Below are 16,053 nucleotides of genomic sequence, written 5' to 3'. Positions count from 1 at the left end.
CAAAATACTTAAAACGGAATTAGGTAATAAAACAATTATTTAATGCCTGAACAGTCAATAGACCAGAATTTTTTTCCCTTGGTGCAGGGAACAGCTCAGTATGAACTATTGCCCTTGGCCATTGGCCTCAGGCAATAGATCAAACTGAGCTGTTCCCTGCACCAAGGGAAAAATATTCGGGTCTACTGACTGCTCAAGCATTAAATAATTGTAAACTATGATACTTATGTATACCTAGGTACTGCATACTGAATTGTGGTAATGATAACTAACAGAATGAACTCTGTGACTCTTGTAGCACTGCGTAGTATTCCTAAATGTTTATGAGAAGAAGATTTTTGAAGATTACTCTATATATTCATATGTTAAATTTGATCCCCCCCCAAAATGTGCCCCCACCCTACCCTTGGGGATCATGATTTTCACAACTTTGAATCTACACTACCTGAGGATGCTTCCACACAAGTATCGGCTTTCCTGGCTGATTAGTTTCTGAGAAGAAGATGTTTAAAAAGTTACCCTGTACATGTATATTCCTATGTTAAAAACTTTGACCCCCCAGTGTGGCCCCACCCTTCCCCCAGGAGTCTTGATTTTCACAACTTTGAATCTACACTACCTGAGGATACTTCCACACAAGTTTCAGCTTTCCTGGCTCATGAGTTTATGAGAAGAAGATTTTTAAAGATTTACACTGTATATTCGTGTGTTAAACTTCGACCCCCATTGTGGCCCAACCCTACCCCCGGGGGTCATGATTTTCACAACTTTGAATCTACACTACCTGAGGATACTTCCACACAAGTTTCAGCTTTCCTGGCTCATGAGTTTATGAGAAGAAGATTTTTAAATATTTACTCTGTATATTCGTGTGTTAAACTTCGACCCCCATTGTGGCCCAACCCTACCCCCGGGGGTCATGATTTTCACAACTTTGAATCTTCACTACCTGAGGATACTTTCACACAAGTTTCAGCTTTCATGGCTGATTAGTTTCTGAGAAGAAGATTTTTAAAGATTTACTATATATATTCCTATGTAAAACTTTGACCCTCCATTGTGGCCCCACCCTATCTCCAGGGATCATGATTTGAAGGGTGTGATCCTTAATTTTCACAACTTTTTTCCTAAGAATGATTTGTGTCAAGTTTGTTTGATATTGGGCCAGTGGTTCTGGAGAAGATGTTGAAAATGTGAAAGGTTTACAGACAGACGGACAGACAGATGGACAAACAAACGGATGACAGACAAAAAATGTGATCAGAAGTTCACTTGAGCTTTCAGCTAAGGTGAGCTAATGAATAGAAACTGCAGATAAGTTGAATTTTTCTAAATTCAAGGGGCATAACTGTCGAAAATTGCTTGATCGTTCTCAAAATCGAACTTGACCTAGATATTATTATGATAAATCAGTATACTAAATCTCATTTCAATATGTACAACCTCTGTCAAGAAAAAGAACAGAAAATGCAAATAATTTGAATTTTTTTTAGTCCAAAGGGCAAAACTGTAAAAAATTGCTCAATTGTATCCAAAATCGAACTTGACCTAGATATTATTATAATAAATCTGTATACCAATTTTCATCTCATTAAGTGCAACCTCTGCTCTGCCAGGAAAATGAACGGAAACTATTGGTGGACCGACCAACCGACAGACGGACAATATGCCCTCCCTTCTTCGAAGGGTGGCAAAACAATTAATACCATTAAATTCGTCATGCATTTTTCCAACTGATATCGTCATTTTATTTGGCTCAGATTCTATCAAGAACACTACCAACCTTGGAAAATCAAGTATGCTAAATTTACATCGAGATCAAGAGTTGCCATTTTTATGTGTAAACAAACTGCACCACTTCACTTTACGGGGTTGGTGATGGTGTTTACAAGACTATCAGAGGCAATTAAGTAAAAATTGAACTAAACTTGCGACTGCTTCCTGTGGGTGGCTTGAGCCTTAAAAAGAATAGATATTCACCAAAAAATACTTTAGGTTACAAATTTGTTATCATTTTTATCAATGAAATTAAATCATAGTTTATCAATAAACAATCAATTGGGAATTGTAGCTGTCAGTTAATAGTATTCAGAGACCTTTATTATCATAAGTATCTCATCTAATATTATTTTGTTGATAGCCTACCCTTACAATGCATGTAAAATTCGATCTTGTCAAGTGTGAAAAGCTTTAATTTTGTTAAATCAGTGACGTATAACAAGTTACAAACATTTAAATTCTGCTTGTAAAGAGGTTAAAGTCTTTTAAATTACCAGTCACTCTGACCATTTAAATAAGAAAAATTACTGAACATTTGAAACATTTACCAGTTTTGCTGGTGGGACTGGCTGTTTTCAAAAACTCTGCATCTGATGGGGAATTTGTTGACCGCAAGCAAAACAGTCTACATATTTTTTTCAGTCATTTCATTTGTACATATTTTATATTCTTCCCCTAAACTGTTCCTTATATAGAAGCAGTGCATTGTCATAAATCACTTCCTACTTGTTTACACTCCTTATTCAATCACATCCTGAAAAAGGTACAACACTCACTGGTTAAGTTATATCCATGATTCACAATCAGCTCATTGTGCCCTAATCAAATAACAAAAATCTATAAACAGCTAATTATAGAAAGCAATTTATCCAGCGTGCAATCTTTTGTTCACTAAAACATCCACAACTTCACTTCATTCAGCAATGAATTTGTCCCCTGAATTCATACAGCCACAATCAAACAATTTCGCATTGGCTATTATTGTGAAATGTTATTATCATCAGCCCTGATCATGGATAAATCAAACTACCATATTGGTATATCATTTGTTAGAGTCTGGATTCCTGAAATCTTCAATATTTGAGTCAATGACTGAAAAACTGAACAAGTACACAACCGAATTTCTATGATTTAAATTCCATTTTATTTCAACTTAACAGTTAATGCATGAAGACATTTGTATCCTTGTGATAACAAACATGACAGGAATCAAACGATAATCGACATGTCAAGCATTCATTATGTTTAGAATTCTTTTCGAAAAAAGATAAAATACATCGGAACGGCCATTTTCAGAACCTTACAATTAATTTCGCCTTACACAAGCAAGCTTTGTGTCAAATTTTACCTTTTAATCATCTTCACACATACAGGAAATGACACATTTAGGAATTAAGCATTTTTGAAACAATGACTTTAAACTTGCCCCCAAAAAATTGACCAAAATGAACTTGGGTCAAGGTCATGACATACCTTTAGGTCATAGGCAATCTCTGAATGAATTAAAAATTTCTAATGTTGAAAAATAGACATAACATGACATACCTTTAGGTCATAAGCAATCTCTGAATGAATTAAAAATTTCTAATGTTGAAAAATAGACACAAATTTTGCACTTTTTTCTGCCAGTTACCTCGACCATAAGCAATCTTTGTGTGAAGTAAAAACTTCCAAAGTCTCTCCATAAGAAAGATAATGGACCGTACACAAATTTTGCACAGACAGACGGATAGACAGATGGACAAAGTGATTCCTATACACCCCCCCCTCCAACGTAATTTGCAGGGGGTGAAATAAGAAACATTTTCTTTTGAGCATTTACAAACAAAATAAAGACCAAATTGCTTTTTCATTGCTAATGCAAGGTAAATAATTTCATTTCAAACTATTGACATACAAAATATGTCTTTTTATTGATAAATTATGTCTTGAAACAAGTTATATTCTATTTTATACAAAAATCAAAGGCCCCCCCAAAAAAAACCAATAAAATGTGTTAATCTGATAATTGGTTAATCTGATAATTTTTCTGATTTTAATTTTTGGGCTACCAATTTTTACATTCAGGCAAGTCAGAATTTCAGTTTATTTGCCCAAAGGGTAAGTGGAATGAAAAGTTAATGTCTATCCCTGCCCGGACCTCTCTCTCCAACTTGGTTAGCTAAAACTGCGGCTTTAAACATGTTATATTAATATTAGAGAAAAAAATATGACATGTCAATGAATGATTTCAATTGGGTTTTTTTCAGCAGATATTTGTATTTTTCAACAAGAGGCCCATGGGCCACATCGCTCACCTGAGGAACAATGGGTATGATAAAATTAGCTTAATGAAGTCATAATACAAACAATCTGGACAATGTACAATAATACATGTAGATCCTGTAAAAGTAAATCCATTTTCCCCCCTGGATATTCTTATGTTTATAATCATTAGTCCCTTTTCTAACAGGATAATTTTATAGTCATATCACATGTTGAGAATTGCAGTCCTCAAAAAGATCCTTTACAATTGTTTATATATGGGATATTAAGCTACATCAAACTCTGAACCTTCTTGTGAGGCCGAAGAATTGTCCTGGAGCCAAAGTCTTAACAATTATAAAGAATCATCTGGCTGATAAGTTTCTGAGAAGAAGATTTTAAAAGATTTACTCTATATATTCCTTTGTAAAACTTTAACACCCCCCCCCCCCAAATGTGGCCTCACCCTACCCCAAGGGATCATGTTTTCACAACTTTGAATCAACACTGCCTGAGGATGCTTCCACACGAGTTTCAGCTTTCCTGGCTGATTAGTTTCTGAGAAGAAGATTTTTAAAGATTTACTCTATATATTCCTATGTAAAAATTCGAACACCCCATTGTGGCCCCACCCTACCCCTGGAGGTCATGATTTTCACAACTTTGAATCTACACTACCTGAGGATGCTTCCACACAAGTTTCAGCTTTCCTGGCTGATTAGTTTCTGAGAAGAAGATTTTCAAAGATTTACTCTATATTTCTATGTAAAACTTTAACACCACCCCACCCCCCCAATGTGGCCTCACCCTACCCCCAGGGATCATGATTTTCACAAATTTGAATCTACACTGCCTGAGGATGCTTCCACACAAGTTTCAGCTTTCCTGGCTGATAAGTTTCTGAGAAGAAGATTTTTAAAGATTTACTCTATATATTCCTATGTAAAACTTCGACCACCCCATTGTGGCCCCACCCTACCCCGGGGGGTCATGATTTTCACAACTTTGAATCTACACTACCTGAGGATACTTCCACACAAGTTTCAGCTTTCCTGGCTGATTAGTTTTTGAGAAGAGGATTTTCAAAGATTTACTCTATATATTCCTTTGTAAAACTTTAACACCCCCCCCCCCCAATGTGGCCTCACCCTACCCCTGGGGGTCATGATTTTCACAACTTTGAATCTACACTACCTGAGGATGCTTCCACACGAGTTTCAGCTTTCCTGGCTGATTAGTTTTTGAGAAGAGGATTTTCAAAGATTTACTCTATATATTCCTTTGTAAAACTTTAACACCCCCCCCCAATGTTGCCTCACCCTACCCCTGGGGGTCATGATTTTCACAACTTTGAATCTACACTACCTGAGGATGCTTCCACACGAGTTTCAGCTTTCCTGGCTGATTATTTTCTGAGAAGAATTTTTAAAGATTTACTCTATATATTCCTATGTAAAACTTCGACCCCCCATTGTGGCCCCACCCTACCCCCGGGGGTCATGAATTTCACAACTTTGAATCTACACTACCTGAGGATGCTTCCACACGAGTTTCAGCTTTCCTGGCTGATTATTTTCTGAGAAGAAGATTTTTAAAGATTTACTCTATATTTTCCTATTTAAAACTTCGACCCCCCCCCCCCAATGTGGCCCCACCCTACCCCTGGGGATCATGAATTTCACAACTTTGAATCTACACTACCTGAGGATGCTTCCACACAAGTTTCAGCTTTCCTGGCTTTCTGGTTCTTGAGAAGAAGATTTTTAAAAATTTCGCGAAATTTTTCATTAAATTCTAATTATCTCCCCTTGAAAACGAGTGTGGCCCTTAATTTTCAAAACTTTGAATCCCCTTTGCCTAAGGATGATTTGTGCCAAGTTTGGTTGAAATTGGCCCAGTAGTTCTTGAGAAGATGTTGAAAATGTGAAAAGTTTACGGACAGACAGACAGACAGACAGACAGACGGACGACAGACAAAATGTGATCAGAATAGCTCACTTGAGCTTTCAGCTCAGGTGAGCTAATAAAAACTGTCAAAATGTGGTGACAACAGTAAATTGAGACAGACTTATACTCTAGTAAATAAGGACTTCAAAAAAATTTAATTGTACATTTATGAATATGTAACTTTATTTCAATTAATTAATAACATACAAAGTATGTGTCAATTAATATTGACCAGCAATGATGCATATATCATTTTATCAACATTATGTATACATTAAATAAAGATATTAATTAACCAAATAATGAAATAAAATAATTCAATAGATAATTCATTAATAACTAAATCTTTTGATCCGCCACTGATATTCTCAGTACACCTGTAAGAGGGTACCTGATTAGTATTTAAGCTTTATTAAATACCTTAAATTTCATTGGTTAAATCTTTTAACACCAAAACTTTGACCTAAGACAAAGGCATTTATTCAGCTACTTCTGCTGACATGGAATTTTTTTGATTTAGCTTGCAACATATAAATATTGCTGTTAGGCTGAACGGAAGGCAAATGTAAGTACTAACTTTCCTTTTCTAATGAACAAGTTATAAATTAATCATCTTATTATCTATTCTGAGTTAACAAACAAAATTCAATGTATAGAGTACGTGAGAAAGATATTAGAGTGAATTTATTTATTACAGTCATAGATTCGGTTTCTTAAGAATGTGATGCTCATAAAGGCTCTGTTCCATAAACAGGTACTAATTATTTGTCATAAATATATGCTTAATCAATAATTATTTGTATTTAGAAATGTTCAAATATGATCATGATGATAAATCTGAACATGTGCAGATTTATGTCTACCATGCATATGTAAAGATTAAGTGTTTTAAATATAAATTGTAAAATGCTGTGACAAGGGGAATATATACCTCTTTCATATTTATAGTATTTAAATATTATGGATCAATTTTTTTGTTGGGCCTGATTTGGTGCCAAAATTTGGCCCCAGTCCCAATCGGAAATTTCCTAATATTTTCCCAATTTTGAACCCAGAATTCCCAATTGTAATTTTTTAAAAAGAACCTTAATTTGTACAAGTCAAAATTTTCAAGAAAGACTGAACAGAATAATGATGATTTCAGAAATTCTAGAAAAAAAGCATTGTGCTTTAATTAGTATTTAAATAAAAAATAGAAATCATTAAATTTCCTTTCAATCAATAAAAATATATTTTCCCAATTTTCCCGTTTTGTCGCTTTTTTCCTAAATGAAAGGGCCAAAGCCCCAAATTTGTGAAAAAAAACACTGTGGATATTTTATGCCTGTGAAACAATTATAAATATTATGTGAATTAATCATATGAAACTGAATTATTTTTATGTATATATACAGGGTGATTCATTTTTAAATCATAAATAAACCATATCACAGTGAACCTGCAGGTGTCCGTTATTTTTACTTTAACCAAATGACCCCTGTTTCACTTCAGTAAGCCATTTTTATGAGGCAACCAAAATTAAAGTGTCATTCGTTGAGTTATAAGCAAGTTACAGAGCTTACAATTCTTTGCAATGTAAACAATGCTTTTGTTTACATTTTGATTGCTGAAGTAAAAGTCCAGTTTAAGAACTAAAAAGAATGTGTTAAATGCTAGGAACTCTTCATTTATGTTTAAAATGAATAAGATTTTAGACAAATCAGCTGGAAAAAGATTTTTTACTAGTATCAGTATATTGAACCTAAGTAAAAAAAAAAAAGGGGGGGGGGGCACAAGCCTTGTTTACATGACAAAGAATTTTGAGCCCTGTATCACAGAGTTCTTGAAATCTTTCAGTCCTGTCAGCAAGACTGATAAAAATAACATAGGACCGATTACTTCAGGTTGCCTGTTAGTCAAAATGACCGGTAGATGTTGACAGGGGAACTTGCGTAAATGTGACTAAATTTTGTACAAAAGCAACAATGTTGATGCAAACTATTCTTGGAATCTTTGAATCCATACAATAAATCAAGAGGAGTTTTTCGCGGATTTTTTGGCTCTCTCTAGACTGATCATACATTTTCCGAACATCTCAGTAATGAAAGTACTGAAGTACTGATGGAAGTTGATTTTATTGATTATATTTCTTAATCAAAGATATGTTATTTTGCATGGCAGGTAGTTTCTTATATGCATTTGAAACACGCACATTTTTTGTAATATGAATTCTCGGACTTTTGCGACAAGAACTTCGAGAGAAACCCTGTATGAATTATGTTGTGTAATATTTAAAGATTCCATCAAACTACATATCATAAATCGAAATATCTAAGAGAAATTGTACAGATTCAAGCAATATTGAACTCTAGTCTCATTCAAACAGACTCCAACAATCAAAAGAGACTCTCTGCTGATCGGAGATTTACCGAGGCAGCCGAGCGTCTGGTTGAATGAGACTATATTGAACTTTGGCGTAGGAATACATACAACTACAAAAATATCTGAATTGTTCGTACCATTTGAAATCTGACTATTTTCAAAATATTTATAAATAATTTTCTTTGAAAAGCAATGCTTCAGAATACATTACATCAAATTTATTGATTATTTTTAAATACCGGTACTAAGATTTGTCAGGGGTGATGATTTGTGCATAGGTCCAATCAACGTTTCATTTCCAGTTTGCCAGAGTAACTGCATAGGAGAGTTGATTAAAGTCAACTCCCAATAATGTATAGAATTTACATCACTTAAATGTAAACTTCGGATGCTTTCGTTAAGTTTGGCGAGTGTTTAGTACATACTGACACAGTGCGTTTATAATGTGGCTAACAGAGGTATAGTCAGACCATAAGAATGAGGGCTAGAATGCCTATGACTCCAACTTCTCAATCTTTCAAGGTAAATTTAGGAACAATTATCTTTGCTGCGAGAAAAAGTGGGGGGGGGGGGGGGGGCCTGAACCCTCTATGATGCTATGTCCCTGACGGTTAGGTATAATTTTGCAAAAAAAAAGTGGGGGGGCTAAGCCCACCCCCCCTAGCCGATTCCGACGCCTATGTACTATATATAAAGCTGGACGATATGTTGATCTAGGCTCATTTTGAATCACGAGCTTTTCATCCCTATAAATGGATTTAAAAGAGAATTATGAATTCTGGCCGTCGGCCATTTTGAAACGCCATTTTGCCCAAATAATGCCATTTTTGTAAAAGTAAGCATATACAGAAAAATTCGGTCTTAGCAAAGTCCTAGGGACCAATGGAATTACTTTGTTATATCCGTAATTCATTATATCGAGGGTTCCACTTAATCTGATAGCGGATAATCGAATAATACGGTTAATCTGGTATAATATCAAAACACCGAACCATTTCTTATATATCCCTTTATATTTTTTCCTAATAATCTGATAGATGTCATTTTCGGTTAATCTGATATGATTGTGACTGTGTAATAATGATTTCCCGCCCTCTAACACCTGTATATTCCTTTGTTTATTAGTTGACACCCCTCTTGTGTACACAGTTACTCTGTACAGGGCATTAGTTTCACTTCAACGCACACAGGTGGCTCACTTTTTCGTAAGATGAAAGCTACCGACAACGATAGTTTTTCCGGATGACCCGAACAGGACTGACCTTACCTGTGTACACATTTTACTGCCTGTTTATTTACCAATTGCCTGTGTTAATTTCATGCCAGGCTTGCACCATTAAGAATTATTTAAACATGTAATTTAAGAATTCTGAATCGTCACTGAATCGTGACTGGCTTGGGAGCATGTGACATCGAGGAAATTCTGATTACTTTCAATTTTACATCGGGGTAGAAAACTTGATGAATAAAATTCAAATAATTTATTATCATGCATAATTAATCATTTAAGAGCATTTTATATACCAGAAAAAGAATTAAAATAAATTGTCCAGGTGAAAAGAGGGAATGTTCAGACAAATAGCCATTTCCTCGTGATGAACGGAAACATTTTCTTTTGAGCATTTACAAACAAAATAACGGCTAAAATGCTATTTCATTGCTAATGCAAGGTAAATTATTTCATTTTAAACTATTGACAAACAGATTATATCTTTTTGTTAATAAATTATGTATTGAAACAAGTTGTATTTTATTCTATACCAAAATTAAAGAGCACAAAAACGCTAAATTGGTTAATATGATAATCGGTTAATCTGATAATTTTATCTGACAAATTGGCTATCAGATTAAGCGGAACCCTCTGTATCCGTATAACGAATTCGTAATAATATCTAACGCAAATTCATTATATACATGTTTTCTTTCATAAGACAATATTTTTTGATAATTGAGGCTTAAAATAACAAAAACTTTACTTTGATACCTTTAAAAATCTGATTATGAATTGAAAAAATTACCGGTATGTGAAAATAAATTCATTCAAACTATTTTGATAAATAGTATTGCAAACTTTTTTAACTGTAAAGAAATTCATTATAAAGCTGTTAAATTTCGTTTTTATTCACCTCTACGGGACTCAAAATCAGTAATATCCGAATTCGTTATAACTGTAAAATTTTGCTAAGATTTGTTAAGAATTTTACTGGGGACTCAAAAAAAGTTCACTTTATCAGAGAATTCGCTATATCCGTGTTTGTACTAAATGAGTTTTACTGTATCGTCAAACTCAGTATATCCTAATTATGAATAAGAAACATTTGTCGGACCGGACTATAATTGTTTTCATGCTTTGTTTCTTGTTAAAAAACTTAAATAGAAAGTGATGAAATCTGGCTGTAGGCCATTTTAAATCGACATTTTGACCTATTTTTACAGAATTCCCGTCATAGCTAGCATATTTCTTAAGACTCAGCATGTCTTTGTAGTTATATTGATAAACTTTGCTGGACCAAATTAAACTGTTGGTCTCATGCTTCTTTCTGTTTTAAGAAACTTTAAAGAAAAAAATATGAAATCTGGCTGTCCACAATTTTGACATAATAAGTATCGCTTTAGTGGAAACCAGCATGATTCCTCAGACTTTGCATGTCTTTTTTATAATTTGAAAATTCATTTTAAAAATTATAATTGTTTGTTTCTTGCTTTTTCACCATTTAAGAAACTTAAGGGAAAAATTATAAAATCTGGATGTCCATCGTTATGAATCGCCATTTTTAAAAAAAATAATTTACGACATTTTCTTGAAAATGGCATATCACTCCTGACTATCCAAGCCTAAGTTATGATTAAAAACTTAGCTGGACTGAATATTCATTGTTTGTCCCAGGCTTTATGTCCATTTCAGAAATATAAGACGAATTAAAAAAAAATTGTTATCCGCCACTTTGACCTAATTAACCACATTTGTGGAAAGCCAGCATAATTTGTAAGACTCGGTACACATTGGATATGATGAAATACTATTTTGGATCAATTCATTAGTATTCTTCTTTTTTAGAAATTAAGACTATTGACTATTATTTAATAAAGGCCCATTTTTTATCGAACAAAAATGCCGAATTCGGAAAATTGTTTGCTTCATGAATTTAGTCAAATGTGTAACACATTTTGCATATAACTGCACAGCATATGTACAGTAGCAAAATGGCAATTAATCAAACTTTTGTTTTAAGAAACATATTTTGTTAATATTGTCATTCTTTCGAATGATTTTTCCGTGACATTATTAACTGATTAATAATATTGATAATATATATTTCGTAAAAGGTAACGCAGGGTCTATTCCTCGTATAAGGCAGAAAATTACAAATGATTTTGCCCGATTATTCAATAATAAGAATATAGAACTAATAACAATCAAAATAGTATGCATTCTTTAACAAACAAACACGGGATTATAAACGGATCAAGGTAAAAGTCCAAGATGGCTGCATGATTAAGTCTGTCTCGTATTCTTTTAAAAATACGATAATGGAATTTCATTTTACATTTATTTACATCCTTTGTCAAAATGTTCAAGTTTATTCAGATTTCATAATGATTCGCTGTCAGTATAACAATTTAAGTAATGTGGAGTTAAAGCGTTAATTAAATTGCTGACCATAGCGCTCGAAAGAAAGTTGCACTTGATTAATTTATTAGGACCAACGTTTACTTCCCAAATAATTACTTGATCACATAAAAAAGGTTTAAATTGCTGAATTGTAAATTTAGTCATAATTTCAGTGATTAGATAAGTAACAATAAATTCATTTACTTCGAACATTAGTTATACTATTTGACAGTCTTTAATCATTGACTGACGGACTATATATACATGTGTTAGCTTACGAATGCTTGATTCACACAGTCTAATTTATTTTTCTTTTTTATTGTTTAACAATTGAGTAGCTAATTATACACAAATCAATTTACCAGTCTAGAGGTGTGAAACCCTCTCTTTGTTCACCAGACTCGTGTACCATGTGTATACATACCCCAGATACACGTGTGTCTGGAGCAGTGGCTCAGTTAGTTTACCTGTTTACCTGTGTCATTGTCTCGGATCACTCGTGTGTGAAAGGATATTATGTAATCAAAGAATGAATAATGAACATAAATTTGCCCATGCAAGCGTTTTAAGATGTCGTATTCATCAGTAAAAGGGCGCCGAGAATAGCAATTTTAAAATCCTTTAAAAATAAATCTGACTGCAATAAAATAATTACGGATACAAATTTCTAAATCTACAAACTAGATACGTCAAAACATCAGACCTATATTAATCATTTTGGCTGAAAAATTGAATTTAATTTGTATAGGTTTATAAAGAAATTTCCCTCCTGTTGACCTCGTGACGTCACTTCCGCTGAAGCCTCGTTATCGCCTAATTCTGTTTTCTCTTGATTAGATTTCCCAAAGCAGGTAAAAATAGCTACTTTGAAGCGGCATAACTCCGTTATTTTTGCATCGATTTCGATGCGGTTTTTTGCATTAAATTTTAGTAATTAAACTCTTTGACATATATTTCACATCTGCTTGGCTGCAGGTACCCTTTAAAATTTCATTTGATGGATTCCTGAAGCATTGTAAATAATAAAAACAGAAATTAAAATGTTACCCAAATCATGACCATGCCCCTTAAAGTGTTTGAAACAAAACAAACAATACATGAGATGACAAGCCAGAGATGATGAAAGGGCCCAATTAAAAAAAATCCTAGCTCTATTATTATAACCTCCATACCATCACACCATAAATCATATATTACCTTATTTAGGGTATTATACCTCAACTGGGATATTATATCCCATTTGGGCGATTGTCCCAACCTGATCTATGCAATACAAGTATGTAATCATATATTACCTTATTTAGGGTATTATACCTCAACTGGGATATTATATCCCATTTGGGCGATTGTCCCAACCTGATCTATGCAATACAAGTATGTACAGTGTGTGCCAAGGTTCGTCGGACCTCGGATAAATCCGATAAAATTTTACGAGGTCCGATAAAATACCTATAAATCCATGACCAAATGTCCGAAAAAGGTTTTGAGTTCTATTTTTCAAATTTGGCGAAAAGAAATCCAAATGTGGTGAAAATTAATTTTTGGTGACTCCTTAAGTGTAAAATTTTCTCTTTAATGTGTTCCTCTTTATACCCTTGTTTATTCGGTCAGTCTGTTATCGATAATTCAATCACCACGTGCAACAGGAAATTTTACGTCTCTTCAGTGGACAAAGCTCTGACCATAGATGAGCCCCATGTTATTTATGGCTGCAAACAATCAATTGTTATGTAACAGTTGGAAGAGTGCTATCACTGCAGCGGTCAATTGCTAAACGATAAGTGTCTGTCTGGAAGTCAACCATCTTCACATTAAAGGTGCGAGATCGTTATCTGAGAATGGGACTAATTAATTAAACCGTTCATGGTTGAACTTGTTAAACATGCTAAACGTCTTCAGTTATTAGCAGAATAAAATATATGGTCAAAACTTTAAAATTTTAAGCCAAAAATCTGAAATAATATTTGTAATGCAGTCGGTTGCAATAATTTCAGAGTACTGCAAATGATGACAGTTTTCTTAACTCATTTGACTTACAGACGACCTATTTGCCTCCCAAAAATATTTCTGCACATCTCAAAGTCATACCAAAGTGGAATAGATATATGGGCAGTTCTTAAAAGAATTTTATTTATTGTTATATGCACAATGATTATAATTTTTTTTAATTGAAGCTGTGAAGTATGAGGTTGTATGCAATTCACTGACATAAAACCAAGCAGAATATTTTATCTTTAAATATTATTATATATTAATATATTATATTTAAATATTATTATTTTTATCATATGAATGGGAGATTGTAAACTTTTAGCTTGTTAATTCTGAAATAGTCTAGAACAGAAGAAATAGCTATTGTGATGAATTGGAATATTTCATTTGAATTTTTAAGAGGAATATGAAATAATTCAAATAAATAACTTTGACACCTTTTCTGTGTGTTTTTTAAATAAACAATCTTATTTAATTTAAGTTAAATTGGGTCTGGTAAAAATGTAACCTGTCCTGTAAATAATTTGATTGTGCCGGACCAAATGTCCTGTAAAGATCTGAGGACCTTGGCGAACACTGATGTAGTTCATTAAATTATAGTGATAAAACCTGTCAAGAAATACCCCCAATTTACTCTGATCAATATTTTTATCATTTTGCTTTGACCTGATTCATCAGCATCATCGATTTTACTATACAAATTAACATACATGTACCCAAAGGAATGTAAATGGATACATGTAGATAAACCTCAGTCTATAACCACTTATAAAGATAAATGTATATACAATGGTTACATTATAGTCTCCATTAATAAAAGTATAACTTATCAATATTATCAATGGCTGCTTTATGTACCGAGAGGGGTTGTATTATTAACTCCGAGATCTGAGACTGATGAACAGAAGAGCATCTCACGCATATTCAGAAACCTTTCCGAAATTCATGATATGTGGACTTGAGCAAGTTTTACTCACATGAATAGTAAAGTGTCATCCTTATGGTTGATACATTACGATGATGTCCAAGGCATTACCAATCCGATTCCGATCAGACTCCGAGACGATATTATTTTAACTTCGAGCCCGAACAAAAATTACCCATGCTTGATTTTTGTTCCAGCGTTGTTCGGTGCATTTCCCCCAAGCCATGCCCCCACGCCCCCTCCCCTCCCGGAAATATGGCTAAATAGTCGTTTTTCTCCCGAAAAAAAACTATTATTCAATAGTTTTTTTCCCAACGGAAAGGTGGCTTTATTGTGTTCCCCCTTTCCAGATTACCCCCACGGAAGGTATAGTGTGGGGAAAACCAATTAAATAAATTTGAGGAATTGAGCGCATTGTGGCACAATTTTATTCTTCATATCTATAGAATTTTTTTTAAATAAAATTTTCTAACCATATAGTTCATTCCACCAACTGGTGTAATATTGAACAATAAATATTATAATTTTTTTTTTTTAATTAAACAACTATAGTAAGTATTTAAGGGAGAAAATGTTCCTATATGCTCTCAAATATTTTGATCGCTTTATAAAGTGGGGGAAGGAGGGGGCAGAGCGAGAAAAGATCATTACCTCCCTACTGGGTTATCTCTAAGCATCTAAGAGGGGGCAGCACCAATGCTTACGTCAGTGAGACACATTGCATAAATGAGCACACAAGGTCCATTGGTCAGCATCCTGATTTTTAAAAAGTGTCTTAAATAGTACTGTTATTCTTCTGACAGCATAAACCGAATCTTCATACGTATCTAATATAAAAACAAAGCAGAACGATTTCTAGAGCATTTAATTAGAAACCCCATAAAGAAAATGAAATTACATTTTTGAATTTATTTGAAATCTACAAACAGCACTGACTGCCACATTTCCGTACAAACATCTGGAATGAGATGGTCTCATATTTCACACATTATCTTTTCATTATTTGCACAAATCATATAGTTACCTAAGGTCATAGGAGTCGGAACCGGGGGGAAGGGCTTGGGCGGGGCTAGCCCCCCCCCCCCCCCCCCCACCACACTTTTTTGCTAAGTTAGACCTAACCATTAGGCACATAGCAGAATAGAGGGTTAAGCCCCCCCCCCCCCCCCCACTTTTTTTTCGCACAAAACAT

General features: G+C 33.9%; 1 protein-coding gene across 2 annotated transcripts in view; it reads right to left on the bottom strand.

Moving 5' to 3' along the window:
• The window catches only part of LOC105342164 (plexin-B), a 288,820-nt gene extending 273,801 nt beyond the window's left edge, over positions 1–15,019 (bottom strand). The window contains exon 1 of one of the 2 annotated variants that reach the window (XM_034449323.2): positions 14,914–15,019. The gene's annotated coding sequence lies outside the window, so the exon portion shown is untranslated. Of the gene's footprint in view, positions 1–2,327; positions 2,485–14,913 lie in introns of those variants that run through there. The other variant, XM_066082177.1, reaches the window with a different exon arrangement.
• Between the last annotated feature and the right edge of the window lie 1,034 nt (positions 15,020–16,053).

The sequence above is a fragment of the Magallana gigas genome, chromosome 4 (genome assembly GCF_963853765.1).
Source record: "Magallana gigas chromosome 4, xbMagGiga1.1, whole genome shotgun sequence".
NCBI lineage: Eukaryota > Metazoa > Mollusca > Bivalvia > Ostreida > Ostreidae > Magallana > Magallana gigas.
The sequence above is the reverse complement of the archived record's forward strand: the minus strand, read 5'-3'. Positions and strand labels throughout refer to the sequence as shown.